The sequence below is a fragment of the Penaeus monodon genome, chromosome 29, assembly GCF_015228065.2.
Source record: "Penaeus monodon isolate SGIC_2016 chromosome 29, NSTDA_Pmon_1, whole genome shotgun sequence".
In the NCBI taxonomy this organism is placed as follows: Eukaryota; Metazoa; Arthropoda; class Malacostraca; order Decapoda; family Penaeidae; genus Penaeus; species Penaeus monodon.
In genome coordinates, this window is record NC_051414.1 from 21,967,494 (window position 1) to 21,967,857 (window position 364).

Sequence of the window (364 nt, forward strand, 5' to 3'; positions counted from 1 at the left end):
TTTTTAATATTTTTAAAAAGAAAAACCCCTAAAAAAAAAGCTTTTTATAAAAAAAAGGGAATAAAAACAGAAATTTGGCATTTTTTTCCCCTTTGCGATGAATTTCATAAAAATCGGAAAATTTAAATTTTTAAAAAGGGGGGGATTGGGGTTTTTCCGCCCCCCTTTGTTTTCCTTTTTTTCCCCCCCTTTCTTTTTCCCCCCCGCCCTTTTTTCCCCCCTTTTTTTCCCCCTCCTCTCCCCCTTTTCTCCCCCCTTTTTTTTCCCCCCCCCCCCCCTTTTTTTGTTCCCCTTTTCCCCCCCCCCTTTTTGCCCCCCCCCCTTTTTCCCCCTTTTTTTCCCCCCCCCCTTTTTTTCAAATTTT